Below are 23642 nucleotides of genomic sequence, written 5' to 3' on the forward strand. Positions count from 1 at the left end.
CGGACATGCTAAACGGGTCTAAACAATCATCATGCTTAAATAAAACCATCTCAGGCAAACAGTATAAATAAACAGCAATACAGAGCATATATAAATTAAAACAATAAATTTAAGAACCTGAACAATTAATAGCAATCTTGAACACTCCACTACAGACCGGTTGGATTTGTTCTTGAACTCTTCAATCGGACAGGAAAATAAAACCGAAGGAATAAAATACTATGATCTAACGTAAGGTTAGATCTAGTAAAAGATACACAATAGTTTCCGGTGTAGAAACTATTGTGTGAAAAATCAATTAAGTGCTTGAAAGATTGACTGGAAAAGAAAGAAATAAAAATTGCTAATAAAATAGAAAGCTGTAGAAAAGTAATGCTATAAAATATGCTTGCACGGAGGAAAGAAGACGGGGGCTTCAGGGTTGGATAAAAGCAACTATTTATATTAATCCACTTTTGTAACGGTTTCCAAAAATGCCTTCCGTAAGTAGTCTTCACGTTCCAAGAGTCAAGCGGAAGAATAGGCTTCAACGTGCCTCTGTTGCGCGTTAAAAGCCAAAAGTATAGGAGAGGGGTGTGACGTTCGTCACACCATGTGTTACGCTCGTAACACAAGGTAGCAGGGCGTGACGCTCGTCACACCTTGTGTGGCGGTCGTCACAGGTTCAGCGCTCCTGGCTTGTAATTGTGGGCTGGGCTTTAGTGGAATTTGCTTCTCATCATCTTTTTGCACCCCCTTTTCTTCCTTTTTCACTTATGCTTCAAATAAGTTACCTGAGACAAATAGAAGGAAAAATACCAAGTAATATCGAATAAAATGAAATAAATCAAAACAAATAATAATAAAATTTAATTAAATCGAGTCCAAAAATGTGATATTATTTCATGTTATCAAACTCCCCCATACTTAGACCTTTGCTTGTCCTCAAGCAAGATACAGTATAGAAATCGTTTAAAAATTTAGTCAGATGAAATTTCAAAACACACATCAATTCGTACTAGGTTGCAAGTAAACCTTGTTTAGAAGTAACCTAGGTTTAATCTTGACATCAACAACTACCGTTACAACCTCAGATAACCTCACCTTATGCAAACCAGTTCGAGTCATGCTATTATAACTAGCCTAGTTCCTTTACTCTTATTTCACCCGTTTTCATTCCAGCGAAATCACATTAAGCCCTTTATCGTTTCGCGCACATAGTGGAGTGACCGGTTAGTGATTCTGATCCCCTTTTTAGCTTGAAGTTCTGGTACATAAGTTGGATAACTTCGTTATTTAGTCCATTGCAAATTGCGGGGGATCAGACCGTAGTCCGCCCTACCAAGTTCAGCACCAGATACCTGCTGAACCAACTCATAATAGATCTTTCGTATCATGCTTTTGTATGATCTACAACCTTTAGATTAAATGATCTGGTAAGGATCACCTAACTTAATCAATGCATTTCCTGATATATATATATATATATATATATATATATATATATATATATATATATATATATATATATATATATATATATATATATATATATATATATTTTTTGTTTTGGGAATCATTCACTTATATTCATCGGCTCTCCACGTAGTTTGCTATTAAGATGGTGCTGACTTCTTCTATAAACTACTCGGGGTGTTACTATAAAACTAAAAGTTCAAGGGATTGGTATAATAGGTACTTTTTCCTGATCTAACATGTTGAGGTTTGTTTAGAGCGTTGGGGTGGTAATAATTTTTGTCTTAATTTTACTCAAGTTTTGTAAAATAAGCAACCTTTATATTTACTGAGTGTGTTGAATTTTTTTTTTTGTTATGGCTCAAGAAAATTAAGGGGAATAGATAATAAGAATTTTTCACACTAGGGACTTAACTTAAAATAAATATGTATTATAAATTTTTTTTTTCATAATAATAAGAAAGGGAAATAACAATGAAAGAGAAAATAACATACTTGAAAAGGGAAGGTTGAAAGAACAAGGTTTCCCCCCCCCCCCCCCCCCCCCCCCCCACACTTAACTGGAACATTGTCCCCAATGTTTCAAAGAAAAAAAAAGAAATAGAAAAAAAAAGAAAAAGAAACTAAAGTCAATGCTGTCTGCCGCCTCTTGTTCTTGGACCTGGTGATCGTTGACGTACTTCTAGGTCGTCAAACCTGCTGAGCAACTCAGTGAACCGCTGGTCGGTTATGGCATTTCTCGCTTCCTGTTGTTGTTGCATCTGGCGCATCATTTGCATCATTTCGAGATTCTGCGCTTGCATACCATCAATAGCATCCATGATGTCGTCGTTGGTTGCTGGCCTTCTTCGTCGACGACGCCGTGAGGATGGACCAGCTGCGTTATCGGAAGGGTTGAGCGGGACTGATTGTTGTGCAGGAACCTGATCACCTTGCTCCATTTCTTCAAACTCGTCTGTAGGCGGATTTGCGTGTGAAGGCTCGGTAGCTTCGGGAGCATTAAGGTCGTAGATGAAGCGGTTGGGGTTGGTGACATCTGTGAGGGTAATGTTGGGTAAAACAACGCTTGGGACTTCGTGGTTACTCACCATAAGATAATACCTTCCGCCTACCCTGTTTTTGATTAGGCGGCTGGACCGACAATAGCTTATATCCATAAATAGGGGTGGGAGAGCTTGTAAATTTTGAAGTCGGTCCCCTAGATTCAAACCAAGTGCTATGGAGGTTATTAATCCTCCAATCATGAAAGGTTGGCGGCCTCTAGCACATAGGGTGCGGATATGATGAAATAAGAAAGAAGCAGCGTTTACCTTTGTATCCATTTCAAAGACGCAGTGGAGGAAGAATAATTCCTTGGCGTTGACTTTGCTGTTGTTCGGTCTTCCAAAAACTGTGTTTTGCAGGATGCGGATAAAATACCGGATGGTTGGGTTATGTATATGGGAAGCAAGTAGTGCATCCCAATTATCGGTTTCCACACCGGATATTTTCCTAAAGAGGTCGAAGGCGTTTATTTGCCACAGGAAGTTCGGGGGGATTCTTGGGTGGACTCGGTCTCCTACAGGGAACTGTAGCATGGCACTCATCTGATCCTGGGATAGTGAGTATTCGGTGTTGAACATGCGGAAGGTTGCGGTACCGGTTAAGTACTCGTCTTCACCGGTGGGAGTGTTGTACGAATAAGAACTTAAAAATTCTAAGGTGAGAGATGGGTAAGTAGGTTGATTATGAGTGCATAGAAAGGTTAAATCAGCAAGGCAGAGCATCCATTGTATACCTTGAAGTAATCCTAATTCTTGTAAACAATTTAAATCAGGATACCTGGTAGATAGGACACCTCGCTGTTGGAAACGCTCGAACTGCTCCCTTTGATAATTATCATCTTCGGATCGGAAGATGATATTTCTGAATTCTTGGTTTCCCGCCATACTGATAAGTGGGTTGAAAGAAGTAAAAGGTAAGAAAATGAAATGTATTTTATAGAATGGTTTGTGGTGTATGAAGAAAGGTATGGTGGGTATTTATAGGAAAAAAAATTGGAAGTTGGAAAGGGAGTGGGTGAAAAATAAATAAATGTGGGTAAATGTGAGTAAATGGGTGAATGAATGGGGAAGGTAAAAAGTGGGGTGGTGTAACGGTCGTGTCTCCAACGGTTACTAACGTTCACCTAGTCTGAAGGTGTCACGCTCGTGACAGAAGTGTTACGGGCGTCACAGACACTTGGTGTGACGACCGTGATGGAGTGTGTGACGCTCGTCACACAGTAAGTTTGCAACGGTCACTGCTTGCGTTCTTCCTAATTTGTTTTTTTCTATTATATTTTAATTTTTTTGTTATTTTGTTTTACTTCTATTTATTTTATTTTGCTATTGTGATACTTTTAAATTTCCTTGCACGCTATTCTACTACCATAATATGTGTATTTCTATAACAGACATAGTAATTATTAGCATATAGTGGATATCATTATTTGTAATTATAGAAATTGCATAGATCAAAATAAAATAAACCAATAATGCAATAGCTTCATAAAATAATCATAATGTAACATTGGAAGACCAAAAGCAAACATGCGAAAGAAAAACAAATACTAATATTAAAAATAATGTGAAACAAAATTAATAAATAGCCTAAACTAAAACTAAGTAACTAAGAAAAACAACTTCTAGCCACTTGCATGATCTCTGGCTGGAGGAGCGAAGGAGTTAACACGGTTTAGCAACTCGTGGAATTGATTTGTCATACTGCTCATGTATCCCAGAAATTCTTGTCCCATGTTAGCTAACTCTTCTCTGAGGGCGTCTTGTTCTGACATCAAAGCTTGAATGGTGGTGTTATAATTATCTCCGGGCATATGATGTCTAGGATCGGGTATTGCCGACTCTTCGGTCGGGATGGGTTGAGGAGGAGGGTCAATATCATAATAACCAGATGGTGTCTGAGGGTCAGACTCAGCATAAGGAATCTGGTCGTCACAAATCTCATAGTCCTGGATGGATTCAGTAGATCTAGCAGGAGAGGGTATTCCGTTCAGGTTGTAGAGTCAGTTATTGCGGTTATGAACACTAGTCCTCGGACTAGGCAAGGTGAATAGGCAAAGAACTTGGTTGTTAATTATTAGTTCGAACTCTTCATGCCCGAGGTTTGCTATAAACATAATGTTGAAGAGGAAGGGTATACTCATAGTTGCAATGCCACAGAAAGGGCTTAGGTCAAGCATAGGTTGACGTAATCCGATAGCATTACCAATCATGGTTATCAATCCGCCTATTTGAATTGGTGCTCGTTCATCTTGGATAAGGCGGTCAAAGTTCGCCAACATAAAAGTGGCACCATTCACTGGACGGTTCTGGGAAGCACAAAACATGATGAAGAGTTCATCACGTGATACTGTAGTAATATTTGACTTCTTCCCAAAAAGGGTGTGGGCCAGGATCTTATGGAAATAACGAAAGGCCGGGTTATGTATGTTTCTAGAGAGAAACTCATGTTCCTCGGGGTCGTCATTTTCAGTCAAATTTCCCCAAAAATGTTCAAGTTCTCTATATTCAAAAAGGTCTTCTTGGCTCACTGTGAATGTATCAAAAGAGGTAGGGAAACCTAAAAGGTTGGTAAAATCTTGAATGTTAAATTGATACTCCATGTTGAACATTCTGAACTGAATGAAACCTCTGCTTATTCCTTTTCCATGGCTGGGTAGATAGATCGGGGAGCTAAGGAATTCTAGCGTTAGTCTCCGGTAAGTGACGAATTGTCTTCGGATAGGAGTGGTTTCCCACCCTATTTGACTCAGCAAATACAGGACACTCTCTCTTAGTCCAAGGGCAGTCATTGCCCAATCATCAACATACAAACTAGGTAGCATCTCTCTCTCTGCTAGTTCCTCAAACTTTTGTTTCTGAGCTTTCCCTCTGAATTTGATACCCATACGATCAATTTGTCCCATCAGGTTAGTGTTAGCTAGAGAAAAGAAAAACAAGAGTTTTAGTCAGGATTTGGCCAAATGCCGAAAGAAGAAAAGAAGAAAATTTTTATAAGTTAAAATAAATGAAGAGTGAATACTAAATAAAGTTTAAAAGAATAATTAAAGAAGAAATAAAAATAAAAATATTTGTGGGTTGTCTCCCACGAAGCGCTTTGTTTAATGTCGCAAGCTCGACATAAAAACTATCAAATATAATCTATAAATTCTGGAGGCATTACGTCTAAGTGCAGGACTTGCAAATCTTCACTGTTCTATGCATAGTGATAATATTTTAGACGCTGCCCGTTTACGATAAATGGTTCCATAGATTTGCCTTTAATTTCCACAGCTCCACTTGGAAAGACCTTAGTAACTTGGAAAGGGCCTGACCATCTAGAACGTAGTTTTCCTGGGAATAACTTAAGTCTAGAGTTGAACAAAAGGACTATATCGCCTTGTTTGAATATTTTTCTTGATATACGTTTATCATGCCATTTCTTCGTTCTTTCTTTGTAGATTCTGGCATTTTCGTAGGCGTCTTGTCGAAGTTCCTCTAATTCGTTTATGTCAAGAATTCGCTTTTCACCAGCGGCCTTATAGTTTAAATTTAGATTTTTAATAGCCCAGTAGGCGTTATGTTCTAATTCTACCGGGAGGTGGCAAGATTTTCCATAAATAAGCTTAAATGGGGTTGTCCCTATGGGAGTTTTGTAAGCGGTTCGATATGCCCATAAAGCTTCCGGTAGTTTCGATGACCGGTCTTTCCTTGAGGTGGCGACTGTTTTTTCCAATATTTGTTTGATTTCTCTGTTAGACACCTCCACTTGTCCACTAGTTTGAGGATGGTAAGGTGTCGCTACTCTATGTCTTACACCATACTTAAACAGTAGTTTTTCGAGTATCTTAGATATGAAATGCGATCCACCATCACTGACTACTATTCTTGGGACACCAAATCTCAGAAATGTTATATTCTTAAAGAGTCTAGTTACTACTCGTGTGTCGTTTGTTGGAGAAGCTATAGCTTCAATCCATTTTGATACGTAGTCAACCGCTACGAGTATGTACTTGTTACCGAAAGAAGGTGGAAAAGGTCCCATGAAATCTATTCCCCACACGTCAAAAATCTCTACTTCCAAAATGCCCTTTTGTGGCATCTCGTCACGTCTAGATATGTTTCATGTGCGTTGACATCTATCACATTTCTTGATAGCCGCATGCACATCCTTCCATATGTTTGGCCAATAAAGACCGGCTTGTAGGATTTTGGAGCAGGTCTTGGATGTACTTGCATGTCCACCATAAGGAGCGGAGTGACAGTGTTGGATTATATTTTCTATCTCTTCTTCAGGTATACACCGACGGAAAATACCATCGGGGCCTCTTTTGAAAAGTAAAGGGTCATGTGGAAGAATCGTTTCTTTTGTTGGTAAGATAAATTAGGTGGAACTATTCCGGCAGCTAAATAATTGACGAAGTCAGCGTACCATGGTCTAACACATATAGCTAAGGTGGTCTCTACCTGTTTATCAGCTTTATTTTCTTTCAAAGTAGCTATAAGTTTATCGTACGAGAAATCATCGTTGATCGATGTTCTTTCCGGTTCCAGGTTTTCGAGTCTAGAGAGATGATCTGCTACTACATTTTCAGTTCCTTTCTTGTCTTTAATTTCCAGATCGAATTCTTGTAGCAACAAGATCCACCTTAGGAGTCTAGGTTTAGCATCCTTTTTTGTTAAGAGGTACTTAATGGCGGCGTGGTCAGTGTAAACGATTATTTTAGCTCCGACCAAGTAAGAACGAAATTTATCTAGTGCAAACACTACTGCTAGAAGTTCTTTCTCGGTCGTGGCGTAATTCATTTGTGCTTCATCTAGGGTTCTACTTGCGTAATATATGACGTGAAGCTTTTTATCCTTTCGTTGTCCTAAAACAGCGCCCACGGCGTAATCACTTGCGTCACACATTATTTCGAATGGTTCATTCCAATCTGGGGTCTGCATTATGGGTACGGAGATCAATGCTTGTTTAAGCGTTTGAAATGCTTCTAAACATTTATTGTCAAAGATGAATTCAGCATCTTTCATTAATAATCTGGTCAAAGGTTTAGTTATTTTAGAGAAATCTTTAATGCATCGTCGGTAAAAACCGGCGTGTCCTAAGAAGCTTCGTACTTCTCTCACAGTTTTCGGAGGTTAAAGGTTTTCGATTACTTCTATTTTGGCTTTGTCTACTTCAATTCCTCTATTTAATATGATGTGTCCTAAAACAATTCCTTCTTGTACCATAAAGTGACATTTTTCCCAATTAAGTACTAGGTTTACTTTTACACATCGCTCTAGAACTCTTTCTAGGTTTTCAAGACATTCTTCAAAGCTTTGTCCGCATACGGAAAAATCGTCCATAAATACTTCCATGATATTTTCGAGAAAATCGGCGAATATTGCCATCATGCACCTTTGGAAGGTTGCGGGAGCATTGCACAAGCCAAACGGTATTCGTCGATAAGCGAAGGTACCAAAAGGACCTGTGAATGTTGTCTTTTCTTGGTCATCAGGATGAATTGGTATTTGAAAGAAGCCTGAGTAACCGTCTAGATAGCAGAATTGAGAATGTTTTGCTAATCGTTCTAACATCTGGTCTATGAATGGTAAAGGGAAATGATATTTTCGGGTTGCTTTGTTTAGTTTCCTATAGTCAATGCACATTCTCCATCCCGATTCGATTCGTTTGGTTATAGTTTCTCCTTTTTCATTTTCAATAACTGTTATACCTCCTTTCTTTGGTACTACGTGTACAGGACTAACCCATTTGCTATCAGATATAGGATATATGATACCTGCCTCTAATAACTTTGTTACTTCCTTCTTCACTATCTCACTCAGGATCGGGTTTAGTCTCCTCTGATGTTCCCTAGAGGTTTTACAGTCTTCTTCTAGCATGATGTGGTGCATACAAATAGAAGGACTCATTCCTTTAAGATCGGTGATGTTGTATCCTAGTGCGGTTGGATATTTTCTTAAGATATGTAGGAGTTTTTCGGTTTCGAGTTTTCCTAGGTTTGCATTAACAATCACTGGTCGTTCAAGTTCTAAGTCTAGGAATTCATATCTCAGATTTTTGGGAAGTGTTTTCAGGTCGAGGGTTGGTTTCTTAAGGCATTGCGTAGGGTCCGGTGTTATTGCTAAACATTGGTTAAGTTTGTCTTCTACACGATAGTCAGACAATTTGTCATTTTCTAACTCTGTTTCTTTTATGCATTCATCGATGATATCCATAAAGTAACATGTGTCATCTATTGCAGGTGCTTTCAAAAATTGGGAAAGAATGAACTCAATTTTCTCTTCTCCTACTTCGAAAGTGAGTCGTCCTCGTTTTACGTCTATGATCGCACCGGCGGTTGCTAAGAATGGTCTTCCCAATATAATGGGTGTAACTTCATCTTCTCTTATGTCCATAATTATAAAATCGGTTGGAATGTAGAATTGACCTATGCGCACGGGAACGTTTTCAAGAATTCCTACAGGATATCTAACAGAACGATCTGCTAGTTGCACAGACATTTCAGTTGGTCTTAATTCTCCCATTTCCAGTTTCTTGCATATGGATAAAGGCATAACACTGATACCGGCTCCTAAATCGCATAAGGCTTTATCTATGACAAATTTTCCTATGTGACAGGGTATAGAGAAACTACCAGGATCCTTAAGTTTTGGAGGCATATTCTGGATTATGGCGCTACATTCAGCAGTGAGTGTAACGGTTTCGCTCTCTTCAAGTTTCCTTTTATTAGAAAGAATTTCTTTTAAGAACTTAGCATATGAGGGCACCTGCGTAATAGCTTCTGTAAACGGAATTGTGACATTTAATTGTTTCAGTAGGTCAACAAATTTTTTAAATTGGCCCGCATCTTTGGTTTTAATAAGCCTTTGAGGGTAAGGGATAGGTGGTTTATAAGGTGGTGGAGGTATATAAGGTTCTTTCTTTTCTACGGTTTCCTTATTACTCTCTTCCTTTTCCTTAGGTTTACTTTCTTCCTCAGTTGACTTTTTAGAGTTTTGGTTTTCCATCCTTGGATCAGACGGTCCTTCTACTTCCGTTCCACTTCTTAATATGATTGCATGAGCGTGGCTCTTCGGGTTAGGTTGGGGATGTCCAGGAAATGTACCAGTTGGGGCAGCAGTAGGCGCTTGTTGTTGAGCTACTTGTGAGATTTGTGTTTCCAGCATTTTGTTATGGATAGTCAGGGCATCTACTTTACTTGCTAGTTGTTTAATTTGTTCGCTAGTGTGTACATTCTGGTTTAAGAAGTCTTTATTGGTTTGCTGTTGAGAAGCTATGAAGTTCTCCATCATGATTTCCAAATTAGACTTTCTAGGAACATTATTGTTAGGTGTAGATGGGATCGGCTTTTGATATCCCGGAGGTATAGCTGGGGCTTGATTTGGAGCTTGTCCTGGTGCGTATAAAGCATTATTACTCTTATATGAAAAATTAGGATTGTTCTTCCAGTTAGAGTTATAGGTATGCGAGTAGGGATTTCCTTGAGCATAATTCACTTGTTCTGCTTGGATTCCTGTTAGGAGTTGACAATCTGCAGGAGTGTGACCTTGGATTCCACAGACTTCGCAATTTTGAGTTGCGGCAACCACGGTGGCTGGAGGTGATACATTTAAAATTTCAATTTTCTGGGCCAGAGCATCCACTTTTGCATTAACATGATCAAGGCTACTTATCTCGTACATGCCACTTTTCGTTTGAGGTTTCTCTACCATTGTTCGATCGCTTCCCCACTGATAATGATTTTGGGCCATGCTTTCGATAAGTTGATAAGCATCGGCATAAGGTTTATCCATAAGCGCACCACTTGCGGCGGCGTCTATTGTTAACCTTGTGTTGTACAAGAGACCATTATAGAAGGTATGAATTACTAACCAGTCCTCTAAACCATGGTGTGGACAAAGTCTCATCATGTCTTTGTATCTTTCCCATGCTTCGAAAAGAGACTCGTTATCTTTCTATTTAAATCCATTTATTTGGGCTCTCAACATAGCTGTTTTGCTTGGAGGAAAATATCGGGCAAGAAAGACTTTCTTCAACTCGTTCCATGTGGTGATTGAGTTGGAAGGAAGAGATTGAAGCCATCTTCTAGCTTTATCTCTTAACGAGAAAGGAAAGAGACGAAGTCGAATTGCCTATGAAGTGACACCATTAGCTTTAACAGTATCAACGTATTGGACAAATATGGATAAATGAAGGTTTGGATCCTCGGTAGGATTTCCAAAGAATTGATTCTGTTGCACTGCTTGTAGCAGCGACGGTTTAAGTTCGAAGTTGTTTGCTTCGATTGCGGGTGGAGCAATACTCGAATGCGGCTCATCTTGCGATGGAGCGGCGTAATCTCGAAGAGCACGAGCTGGTTCTGCCATCTCGGGTATCGGCGAAGGAAGAAGATTTTTGAGGTCGGGCACTTCGATAGGAGGGAGATTGTTTGCAGCACAATATTCCCGAATTCGTCGTAAGACTCAGAGATATAGTTCAATGTCGTTGATTCGTAAGTAAAACGGCTCGCCTTGTGAGCGAGTGTGTGGCATACAAATCAACGAAAGAAAAAAAAGAAATAAAAATTGCCTTAGTCTCTACAGCGTAATAGAAGAGTTACGATATCGACTAAATAAAAGTCCCCGGCAACGGCGCCAAAAACTTGATCGCGACTTTATGAGTCGAATTGGGGTACTAACTGCAAGTGCACAGTTCTATCGCGTAGTTTTAAAAGATATCGATCCCACAGGGACTTATGAATCGATATACCGTTTTCTAAGGTTACTTCGTAAAGCTAAGGCGGATGATACTTTGATTGTTAGGGGAAAAAGTAAAACTAAAATTAGATCTAAATTAAATATCAATTAAGCGGATATCGGTATGTAGTTCGTCGTAATTAGGGAATCAAATCTTCGTTGGTTTCTTGGTTTTAAAATAAATCTTTTCAGTAGACACTATTGATTAAAAGCCTTTTCTCAAACTCTCGCTCTGTTGAATAGACCATGACTTTATATTAACGTAGCTGTCACTTATTAGTTAAGTCCAAAATCACTTTTTGAAAACAACAGAATCTATAGAAATCTTTTTTAAGAAAACACTAACCGTTTAAACACCCTCGTCTCAAACTCTCGCTCTATTGACTTAGATTATATAATTAAACTTAAATGCTTAACTCTCGTCCTCACATTTAACCTTTAAAAATACTTTTTGAAAAAGATTAGAATTTAATTAACTCTAAAAATTGCTTTCGCCCTGATTTAGAATTAATGTCCAATTTACACTGTCCAGTTAAAAACTCAAACTTTCGTTCTATTGATTTTAACTTCTTTATGTCTTTTACTCTTGTACAAAAACTTTGGGGTTAACCCTGTAAATTGAGACCATAAAAAGAGTGACTTTATTTTTAAATGAAATTAAACCAACTTAGTTTTGATTCCTTCATTCCGCTTACTTTACATACCGATATCTAAAATACTTAGCCGGACATGCTAAACGGGTCTAAACAATCATCATGCTTAAATAAAACCATCTCAGGAAAACAGTATAAATAAACAGCAATGCAGAGCATATATAAATTAAAACAATAAATTAAAGAACCTGAATAATTAATAGCAATCTTGAACACTCCACCACAGACCGGTTGGATTTGTTCTTGAACTCTTCAATCAGACAGGAAAATAAAAGCGAAGGAATAAAATACTATGATCTAACGTAAGGTTAGATCCAGTAAAAGATACACAATAGTTTCCGGTGTAGAAACTATTGTGTGAAAAATCAATTAAGTGCTTGAAAGGTTGACTGGAAAAGAAAGAAATAAAAATTGCTAATAAAATAGAAAGCTGTAGAAAAGTAATGCTGTAAAATATGCTTGCACGGCGGAAAGAAGACGGGGGCTTCAGGGTTGGATAAAAGCAACTATTTATATTAATCCACTTTTGTAACGGTTTCCAAAAATGCCTTCCGTAAGTAGTCTTCACGTTCCAAGAGTCAAGCGAAAGAATAGGCTTCAACGTGCCTCTGTTGCGCGTTAAAAGCCAAAAATATAGGAGAGGGGTGTGACGTTCGTCACACCATGTGTTACGCTCGTAATACAAGGTAGCAAGGCGTGACGCTCGTCACACCTTGTGTGGCGGTCGTCACACCTTGTGTGGCGGTCGTCACAGGTTCAGCGCTCCTGGCTTGTAATTGTGGGCTGGGCTTTAGTGGAATTTGCTTCTCATCATCTTTTTGCACCCCCTTATCTTCCTTTTTCACTTATGCTTCAAATAAGTTACCTGAGACAAATAGAAGGAAAAATACCAAGTAATATCGAATAAAATGAAATAAATCAAAACAAATAATAATAAAATTTAATTAAATCGAGTCCAAAAATGTAATATTATTTCATGTTATCAAGCTCGCTCAAGCTTTTCCACCTTCTCAACCAAGTCTAAAGCATCAAGCAAAGTCATCACATGAGCAAGCTATGGCAAAGACAATTTCAAAGCACACAATTGGTCATCAAGAATGAAAATTCCATATTAAAACAGAAATGAATCAAACAATCCTGGAAATTTTTATGAGCATACAACATGCCAAACACAATCATCATGCCAAAAATTATGATCAACAGAACAAAATTGATCTAGAAATGAAAATGCACAAGTATGACATCAAATTGTGTGACACACATTGTCACACCATACATTCATGTGTCTAAAACAGAGATGAAAAATGCTAAAAATGCACAACCAAGCCTCAAATATCATGCAACATGTTGGGAATCAGCATACCAAATTTCAAGTCAATTGGCCAATGTATGAGCATTTCACAATAGAATGAATGAAGCATGTCACATTTGCACACATGTCCAAAGAATCAGTCACATTTAAAATTCTAGAAATGATAAAATCCAAAAATCCAAACCACAAAATGATAGACATCTCAATGATCATGTGAAAAAAAATGGCATTCAATTTGGATTAATTTTCAATATGTTATGAATTTTACAAGTTGCATGAAAATATTATGAATAATGAAGAAATCACATGATGAAATGGAGGGAAATAGCAAAGGTTGATAGAATTTGAAATAATGCCAGAAGCTGGAATCAAAGTGAGTACGACGCCTCGTCAAAACGACGTCGTTTTGACCAAGGCTGGAAATGAAAAAAGAAAATATGAAACGCGCTCAGGGAGAATCGAAGCGAGTTAATGCTCGCTGGACTGAAGCGATGTCGTTTCAGAGCGCCGCCCCTAGGGTTTGCAGACGGCGGATGTACAGTGCCAGGCGGTGGTTTCCACCGTCTTCCTCATGAAGACGATGGCTGCTACAGTGCTCACCAACATTTTTTTTTGCAGAATTTGCTAAAAATTATATCAATGGAAAGGTTATCACATGTAGAACACAGATCAAGTATCATTTCAGTCTAAATCATCATGTATTTTAAGAATCGAAGCAAAACACCTATGAACATCAAACTTTCAATTCATCATAACTTCTTCAAATCTCAACCAAATTTAATGAAATTTAGATCAGAATCACCAGCATGCAAAGCTCTACAATATCATGTCCATAAAATTAAGAATTAAGAGCTTCGGATTTTCACCAACCTGGAATGGCAGTGATGAAAACAGTGTATCCAAGCCTCCAAAAGCTCCAATCCTTCTTCAGTATCCTTGCTATGAAGTCTAGAACACGATTTGACGCTTCAATTGGCTTGGATCTTGCTGAAACTCAAAGCTCCATGTTCATGTTCATGTATGGATTTGCTTGATTCTTCACCAATTTCTTCAAATCAATGCTTGATCTCTACCAAATGATGATCAAGGAACAAGAATATGCAATAAAATTTCACTGTTATGTGAAGAATTTTTGAATTTGGATGGAGAGAAAAATTGGAGGGAGAATGTTGTAACACCTCAAAATTTGCCCTCCTCTCTTGGGACTCACCTCAAAATTTGCCCTCTTCTCTTGGGACTAGCATAACATATTGCATATCATTTTTAGGTCATTAGGCATTGCATATTGCATATCATGTGGTTATATGGTGCAAGTCATTCTCTCAAGTCTTGATCAGAAGATAAGAGGTTGTGTGCAAGCTAGGGTTTCATTGGACTGGTCATTAATCATCTGAGGATGTGGAGGTCCAAATTAGGGTTTCATGATTCTCAAGGGATACTGGTCTTCATCTTGTTTGAAGTGATACATCATCATCATCATGGGTTGATATCATCAAGTGTTGAAGCAGATTCCTTGAGATTAGGGTTTTGACCACTGGTCAACCCTAATCAGTTGCATTGGGCCAGTCAGGGCATAATCAGGAGATGGGGTCTATGATGGATATGGGGATCATTCTATGATTGTATGGAGATTATTGAGGTTAGGGTTTCATCCTTGAGCCATTTCATCAGAGGATTGGGGCTCAGATTGATCTATGCATTGCCAAATTCATCTATCAGCTGAAAAAGTCAACTGTGGTCAACTGTGCATGGTTTAATGGATTTAGAGGTGGAAATGAGTTGGATACACTTCATTCATGTTGAAACAAGTGTTATTTGACATCTCAAAGCTCAAGAATGAAGAAAATCAAGTCAGGACAAAAAAACTGCCAAAAATAGAAAGTGACTTGTAATTGAAGTTTCCAAAAATGGAAAGTTTTTGACCTCAAAATTAAATGTCCAAGGAAGCTTCAAATGAAAATTTGTTCAACATGAAAGTTGTAGATCTTGTTCTCACCTTTCCAAAAAGTCCAAGAACTTGAGAATCCCATGTATGGTTGGCAAGTTATGGTCCGGTGAATTTCAAAAATGACCCATAATCAGGAGGGCATAACTTCCACATGGAGTGTCCAAATTGGATGTTCTTTATATGCACAAACTCCATTTGACATGTACTTTCATGGTGCATAATTGGATTTCTTCAAAAATGGTCAATGCAAAAAGTCAAATTTCAACTGTACTGTTAAAAAACCAGGGGCAAAATTGTCCAACTTGAGAAATAATGGGAATTTTTGAATGGGGATTTTTGCAACACTTCACAAATAGCATTTGAAAATTGTTGGAATGCTCATAACATGCCAAGGCCTTGTGGTTTGAGAATTGGCTTTTTAAATGAACTTGGAAAAATGAACACATAGCCATCACATGTGGAAAATGCAAAATACTCATCCAATGAACATGAAACAAGTGGCAACAGCTCATGACAGGTGTTTAGGGTTTGTGTGAGCTGTCAATGAGCTGGCATTGGCTGGCATGTGAAGTTACTATTTTGCCCTTGGCTTGAAAATGACACATTTGCTAATCACTTTGTATTTTGCTAATTAGAGTGGTTAAGTGTGGATTAATCATGAATATATAAGCCTAATCCTAACTAACTCTAACAGAATCACAATTTCACAAATCACAATCCAAAATTCCCTCCAATTTCTGAAAATTCTTCAAGAACACAAAACACCAAAATCAAGAGAACTCTTCCAATTCTCCATGAAATTCGAAAATTCTTGTTGATCCAATCTCTATTCCTCTCATGCTTGGACTGTTTTGGCAATTCAACTTCAAAGGAGCATCAATTCGCAACTGTTCATACAAGGTCCATCAATGGTGAATCAAGATTTCTTCTTCTAGAAGCCATTTCAATTGAACTCGAGCGCTCCAGGCACCTTCCTCATCATCATTCTTCAACTGTTTGGAGGCAAATCGCGCGAAGAACATCAATTTCATCACTGCCATATCCAGGTGCTCGAATTTCGAATCTCACTATTGCCTTAATGCTTATGTGCGTTTTGTAGTGTGTTTCATGTAGATTTCAATGATGCTTCTGGTTTGTGAAATGGATTAGTGTAGAGGAAGTAATCTTGATTCAAAGTTATGTTGCTAAACCCTAACTCCTTCGATCCGTGAGATTTAGAGACAATTAGGTTAAGCCATGGACATATTTGGATTCTACGTTAGGAGACCTTTCCAACGCCTATTTGATTGTAGATTTTGGTTGAGTTTGGAAGTTCATGCGTTCTTGACATTTCTGGATGAAGATGATGCAATTTCTGGAAAATACATGTGTTTGATCCGTTTTTCGTTTTGAATTTTTGAATAGGCTGTTTACCGCGCCACTGTTCCAATATTTACGAGATTGCCATTAATGAACTTAATTAATTAATAATAATTCAAATAATTATTCTAAAAATCATTTTGACCTTAAAAAATTCATAAAAAATTATTTAATGATCAGAAAAATGTGAGGACTTTTTCTATGGATTCCAAATTCTCTGTAGAATTTTATGGACATATTTTTTGAAGTTGTGCATGGTAAAAAGTTGGTTTGACTTAGAGATGTTTGACTTAGGTCATTTTTGTGCGCCTTTTGCCATTTTCATTGTGAAATACTCATGTTTAAAAAGAAATGTTTGAAAATTTTTGTGGTGATTCTAGACACATTAATGGTGATTTACATATGAAGTTTGTGAATTTTGGATACCTGGTGATTGAGTTATGAATTTTTGAATCTAGGTGTGACAATTTGTGTAACACCTAGTTAGGTCAACTTTCTGGATTTATTTTCATGACCTATGCTTGTTGAAATAAAGTGAAATTTTGCATGGATGTTCATTGATATGTTGAGATGCTGTGTGAATTTTTCTGGATTTTTCCATGGCATTTTCAATTTGATTGGTATTTTTCATCTCTGTTGGTCAAATATGCAAGCTTGTGTGATATATGTTTGGAATATCTTTGTGAAATGTTCATATGGTATTGGATGAGGATGAAATTTGGTATGCTGGTTATAGACACATGATAGGACATGATGCTTTTGGTCCCATTCATTTCTTTATTGTTTTCATTGACTTATGAATTTTTGAAGTGAATGCATGTGTTGATGTTGTGGTTTGGCTCATATATTTGTGTCTGTTTTTCTTGATTTTCATTGACATAGTTCCTTTTGTCCAATTGAGCTGAAAATTGACATGCTATACCTTGAATATGTCCTGTTTAGGTGTAAATTATTTGAGGATTTTTGGAATTGATTTGATATGCCTTTGAATGCAATAGTTCTGTTTGGATATTTGGTGTTCCATTTGACCTAGTTTGACTTGTTTTGTGCATGAAATGAATATGATGAGTGATATGAGTATGGGATTAATTGCTCTTGCTTTTGAATTGCATTAATTTGGTTTTGGTTGAAGATCCCTTGCTGTTTAGAATTTTTTCTCACTTTTGGACCCTAGGCTTGGCCTAGTGGTCTAGTTTCTCACATTTGCTTGATTTTTCAGGATGAAAAGCATAATGCTCAAGGAGATTGAATCAAGTTAATTCAATTGAGTTTGATTGATGTTGAGAACTAATTGGGATTTGTTTTGTAGGTTGTGAAGCTTGGGCTTGAGTTTATAGCTTGCCTTTGTGTGCGATCTGTATAGATTAACTGATTAACATTTGCTGTTTATTGTTGTCTGTCTGAGTACTGATGATACTTGATTGTTTTCAGGTACATTTAGTCGCTTACAGTTCTTTAAGAACTTGCTTGCTGCTGCTTGGTTTTTAAACAACTTGAGGTAGGACTTCTATTCTTCATGTAGTCTGGAGACCCGGTCTGTTATTTGGCCGGGCAAACTGTCTGAAGTCCTCCTTAAGAGGCGATGTTTGTGATTGTTTAATATTGTGCCTAAGCAGGTGAAGTCCTCTATGAGGCAATTGGTGGAAGTTAGGGATATGCAATCTATCCCCCACTATTCTGTGTGTCGTCCCTTTGCTCACACTGCTGTGTGTTGATGCATTGGGACACAAACCCAAGATCTTGTGCTGTTGCACAATCGAGTCAGAGTCTTTGAGCGTAGAAGGGTCCCTCCATTCTGGACCCACGCTCCTTTGTCAGAAGCTCTCCCTGGTCAGGGATAAGAGCTGTGAGGTCTCATCCTCACTTCACATTTTCATCTACTTCACCTTAGCCTCGTAATGGCAAGGTTAAGAGCGAATAATACCCATGTACAGATGGCTTGCTTCGGCAGTCAAACCCATTGTTTGAGCCCACTTGATTGGTTATAGTGTGTGCTTTGTGAATATTTGTTTGACATGGTTGTTTAAAATGCTTGATGGTTGTATGCTTGTATGCTTGCTTCTTTCCTGGATAGGAGTAGCTTGCAGTTGTGCAAGTAGGTAGAAACCTCAACGTAGGGTAACGATGCATGACAACACTAGGCTCGAGTCCAGCTCCCTCGGTTTCTGGATAGATTTTCTTTCCCTTGAGGGGGAACTACATCGCCCTGATCCTTGTTCCAGACGAGGTATGTAGGCAGGTGGTCGTGCGAGACCACTCCAGGCAACCTTTTTCTTTTTTGTGTGTGTTTACTTGTTATCTGATTGTGTGTTTGGTTCGGATGCCGACGTAAGTCCAGTGATTGGCGGTCGGGCTCCACGTTTGCCGTTTGGTGCGTGTTTTGGTTCGGATGCTGACGTAATTCCATTGAGTGGTTGTCGGGCTCCATGTTTGCCATCTGTTTGTGCGTTTTGTGTTGTTTGGCGTGCGTAAGCCGAACTACAGTGGCTCTGATTCTTGTTCCAGACAAGATATGTAGGCATAGGATGCGATGTCCTATCGAGCTCCCTTCTCTTAACCCCACCTGCGTTCCCTGTGTGTGTGTGTGATGTTTTAGCAACCTTTTCTTTTCTTAGAACGTGGATCCCGTCGAGTACGACGGACGTGAGGGGTGCTAATACCTTCCCCTTGCGTAACCGACTCCCTTACCCTTTCTCTTTGGTCGCAAGACCATTTCCTTTCCAGGTTTCTCTGAGCGTTTCCTTTCCCTATCTTGGGATAAATAACGCGCAGTGGCGGCTCTGTGTTGTGTTTTTATTTGAGTCCCGCCGGTTGTCTTTTCGCGGATGCGACAGCTGGCGACTCTGCTAGGGATTATAAGATGTTGACCTGTGCTGGTCCATCTTCCCTAAGCGAGTCTTTCCTAGCGTGCTAGGATGGTTTAGGTTGCTTGTTTTGTTTTATTTATTGCATTTATTATTCTAACCTGTGTATATATTTGCATAAATATTTGCATGCATCATACTATCATGTTGCTATCCTCTGTGCAGGTGGTTCCTCTGTTTTGGGGTGGGTGTTCTGAGTGGGGCTAAAACCCAGGCCCGAGTATACACCTAGGATTAGTGTGGTCTCACGTTCCTCATTTGCTAAATCAGCATAATGTTGCAACGTGACATACCACAAGCCGGACGAGGTTCATTTGATAGTGCTTTCCTCTGTGGGGTGCCCCACTTTGGTTGAGTTACGTCATTTGAGCTATTGACTCTGGTGACCGATCATTTCCCGGATCTTTGGTTTAGAAGATCTTAAGGGAGCTACAATGGCACACCCGAAAGGGAAAACCCATTGAGTATCTCCGCCCGATTGTCGAGACTATTATCCGCCTTAGGGTGACCTGATTAGAATTTACCTGTGAGGGGAGGGTGATTCTTACAGATGCAGATGCATGTTCAGATGTATGCTCAGATGGTGACTTTTTATTCCGTGGATCAGAGTCCTATTTATAAGTCGGATTTACGGTCGTTTATTTCAGAGACGCCGGAGTGCTGTCCGTGATTTATCAGTGGGGATCCGTTTATTTTGGGATTCCCCGGGCCGAGATATTTATCAGTGGGGATCCGTTTATTTCAGGATTCCCCGGGCCGATTCAGATGACTGTGGGTATCTGTTCAGAGATGGTTTGATGATGATGATGATGTATCTGTCTTCCGTTTATTTCGGAACCCTTGAGATGGATTGGTGGTTACTTGTTCCCTCAGATGGTTATGATCAGTTCAGAGACCAGGTTTCAGTGTAGATGGTCAGACGGCTTGGAGGATGGCAGTGCATTGCATTCATACATCAGCATCATTTTGCATTCATCTGCACCAAACCCACGTTTAGCCATATGGGGAGTATTATTGATTGAGAATCTGGTTGAGAGACATCTGGATGTCAAAACGTTATTGGTGAAATATTATCTGTCTCGATGAAACCAGGATCAAAGGACGAAAGCTTCCTCATATGGATAGACGTTGCATTCATGCATATTAACCTGTTTGCTGTTTTGCAGGAATCATTGCTCGTGCTCGTAGAACTGTACCTTTGCACTCAACCCGACCTCACAGATACTTTACCAGACGCAACACTCCTAGACTCATGGATCTTCCCAATACAGACATCCTCGAGCTAAAGGACAAAATGACTGAGCTGATCAACATCATGCAAGGCTTTGCAGTTGGTCAGAAAGCTTTGGCTGATAAGGTTGAGAAGCTCGAGCGGGCTTCAGCAGCAAACAGTGGGGTTAACCTGGATGGTGTCTCCAACCAGGGGCTTGGTGGATCCAGAGACGGTGAAAAAAGAGCAACCGTGGGTATGGTGAACAACAATGCTGCTGGTTTTGGTGCTGGTGGTCAACCTGGGCCCGGTCTGGGGCAGAATATGAAGGACGATTTGTTGCCTCCATTCTACGGGTTTGATGAGGACAGAGAGGAAGATAGGGAAGCAGATCAGTTTTCCATGCATAATGAGCCCTTGGGTCAATATGGGGTCCCGCCTCAGAACAAGGGGATCCAGCTGCTGGCTGAGAAGATTAAAGTGCTGGAAAGTTATGCCACTCCGGGTATGATCAACATGTCGAATATGGGGTTGGTTGAGGGGATTGTGATCCCACAGAAGTTCAAAGCGCCTGCATTTGACAAGTACAAAGGGAATTCTTGCCCGGAAACTCACCTTCAGGCTTTCGTTCGCAAGATCTCTGCCTACACGATGGATCAAAAACTGTGGATGTACTTCTTCCAGGACAGTCTATCCGGAGGTTCCCTGGAATGGTATACCAAGTTGAAATCCTCGGACATCAAGAGCTGGCAGGATCTGGGGGATGCTTTCTTCAAGCAATATCAGTTCAACGCTGACATGGCTTCGAGCCGTACCCAGCTCCAGGGTATGTCTCAGAAGAACAGCGAAGGGTTTAAGGAGTATGCTCAGCGGTGGAGAGAGTTGGCTGCCAGAGTGCAACCTCCTCTAGTGGACAGAGAGATGTCTGATCTCTTCATGGGTACCCTGCAAGGGGTTTTTGCTGAAAGGATGGTTGGTTGTCCGGTAACCAACTTTGCTGACATTGTGGTGGCAGGGGAGAGAATCGAAAGCTGGCTGAAAATGGGGAAGATACAAGGTAATGCTTCGTCATCAGGGTCGAAGAAGCCATTCGGGAACGGTCAGCGCAAGAATGAGGGTAATACCAGTGCGGTCTACGCTCAGAGAGGACCCAGTAGGGATCGTTACTTCCAGCACACCGCTGCGGTAACTATTCCTGCTGACAATCAGCCTGCACAACAGCAACAGCAGCGTCAGCCATTTCAGCAGAGGTCTCAGAGGGTAGGATATCCAGTCAGGAGGAGGATGAGTGATCGGCATTTTGACAGGCCGCCTGTGACATATTCTTTCCTATTGAAAAAGTTGAAAGATATGGGGCTGGTACAGTTGAGGACTTTGGCACCTATGAGACCTGATCAAAGGCCAGCCAATTTTGATGAAAATGTCAAATGTGAATTCCATTCGGGTGCTCCCGGGCACAGTGTAGAGGACTGCAAAGCTTTTAAGCACGTAGTCCAAGACCTGGTGGATTCCAAGGCTATTAATTTTGCACCATCACCGAATGTCAATGCTAATCCCATGCCGGCGCATGGTCAGGCGATGGTGAGTGTAATTGCTGAAGATTCAGATCACGTCTGTGTGATGGGTGAAGAGAATGACAGTAACCGCAAGTTGAATGGTTGGATAAAGCCGTGCGTACCAGGAAGCTGGAAGGCCTAACAGATCAGCACTGTCACTCGTCCGGAAGAGTAATATTTCTTGTTTTCAGTTTATATGCATGAAAGCCATACGTGTTGCCCGACACGTAATGGTTCATTGTAAGGGCCACCTCATGTTTAAATTTGCATTTCTGCATCATTGATAAATGGATGTTTTTCAGTCAAAAAGCGGTGTTCCCTGTTTTTCATTTATTTTTGCAGTTTAAAAACAAATAAAAATGGCAATGTTTGTTTTTTTTCTTTTTTGATTTGTCTCGTCCCAAAGTCGAAAAATAATTCTCCGGATCTCATTGATAACAATTTGGTTACACCTCATATGACTTCGATAATCCAAACTGTCATGCCGAAGAAAAAGGCGAAGAAGACTGTGATCTGCTGGAATTAACCGGGATGTTAAAACCAGAGGAGAAGGTGATTCAGCCGCATAAAGAGCGGATTGAGATTGTTATTCCAAGCACCGCCGAGGTCAGAAAGGAAATGAAAATTGGAGCCGCTTTAGAGGCAAGTCGAGAGCAGAATGGTAGCCTTGTTGAAAGAGCAGGTGGATACCTTCGCCTGGTCGTGTCAGGATATGCGAGGGTCGGATACCAATGTCGTTGTGCACAAGCTACCATGGAGAGAAGACAGTCCTCTGGAGAAGCAGAACGCCAGTGCCTGTATCAGAGAGCCATGGTGACTTTGTTCCATGATGTGATTCATCATGAGATTGAATGCTATGCTATGACATGATAGCAAAGTCCCAGACAGAAGTGGGGCATCTGGCAGACTGGGGCAAGTCGTTTGACCAATTAAGATAATTCAGACTGAGGTTGAATTCAAGTAAGTGCACTATCAGAGTGCGATCCGGTAAGATGCTGGGGTTCATTGTAAGGGAGGAATCGAGGTTCATCCTGCAAAAAAAAAAAAAAAAAAAAAAAACAAAGGAAAAAAGAACAATAAGAATGCCTGAACCGAGGAAAAAACAGAAAAAGAGGTTCGTGGTTTCTTAGAAAGATTGAACTACCTGTCATGGTTCACATCTCATCTAACAGCCACGTGTGAACCAATTTTCAAGATGTAAAAAAGAAAAGATCAAACGGTCAGGTGAAATAATGATTGCCAAGGGGCATTGAAAAAATAAAAGAAAAGTTGCAGGAACCTCTGATTCCGATGTCTCTTGTGGAAGGAACAATTGTTAATCTGTGCTTGACGGCCTTCGAGGGGTCTACGAGGTGTATTGGGTCAGCATGACGCGTCTTGTCGAAAAGAGCATGCAATTTACCTTAGCAAAAAGTTTACCGACTGTGAAACAATACATTCACTGTTCGAGAAAACTTGATGTACTTTGGCATAGGCTGCTCGCCGACTAAGACAGTACGTGCTGGTTCATACCACTTTATTGAT

General features: G+C 39.7%; 1 non-coding gene across 1 annotated transcript; it reads left to right on the forward strand.

Moving 5' to 3' along the window:
- The first annotated feature begins 10362 nt into the window (after positions 1–10362).
- On the forward strand, positions 10363–10469 carry LOC127089062 (small nucleolar RNA R71). The gene has a single exon (XR_007790841.1). It is a non-coding gene; the product is annotated as a small nucleolar RNA R71 (small nucleolar RNA).
- Positions 10470–23642: the final 13173 nt, after the last annotated feature.

Source organism: Lathyrus oleraceus, chromosome 5 (assembly GCF_024323335.1).
Source record: "Lathyrus oleraceus cultivar Zhongwan6 chromosome 5, CAAS_Psat_ZW6_1.0, whole genome shotgun sequence".
Classification (NCBI taxonomy): domain Eukaryota; kingdom Viridiplantae; phylum Streptophyta; class Magnoliopsida; order Fabales; family Fabaceae; genus Lathyrus; species Lathyrus oleraceus.